The sequence below is a fragment of the Citrus clementina genome, unplaced genomic scaffold, assembly GCF_000493195.1.
Source record: "Citrus clementina cultivar Clemenules unplaced genomic scaffold, Citrus_clementina_v1.0 scaffold_2, whole genome shotgun sequence".
NCBI classification, from domain to species: Eukaryota; Viridiplantae; Streptophyta; class Magnoliopsida; order Sapindales; family Rutaceae; genus Citrus; species Citrus x clementina.
Genome location: NW_006262688.1, coordinates 15804162 through 15804592, shown reverse-complemented (window position 1 = coordinate 15804592; position 431 = coordinate 15804162).

Genomic DNA, 431 nt, shown 5'->3' with positions numbered 1-431 from the left:
CAATTTCTCTCAATTTCCCTGTAATCTTATTTTTCAGGTGTGTTTTAATATTTTGCATAATTATTTTTATAAATAAATTTGATTTTATTTTTAATTTTAGTTGCTTTTATTCCTTTTAATTATGAGTAATTTAAATTTAATAATTATTTTTATTTCAATTATGCTTATCTAAATAATAATAGTTAGGGTAAGGTGAAACTCTTAGGAAATAAATATGATTTAATCAAATTCTATTTTTAATTACATAAATTAAATTATTTTCTATTTAATTTTATACATATTTTATATTTTGAAATTTTGATTATTGTAGACAAATAAGGGAATTTGGCACAATAAATTCTTAATATCTTAATATAAAGTATGGTAAAATGGTATTTTGACTTATTGTAGACAAATTAAATATTGGCACAATAAATACTTAATCCATAATA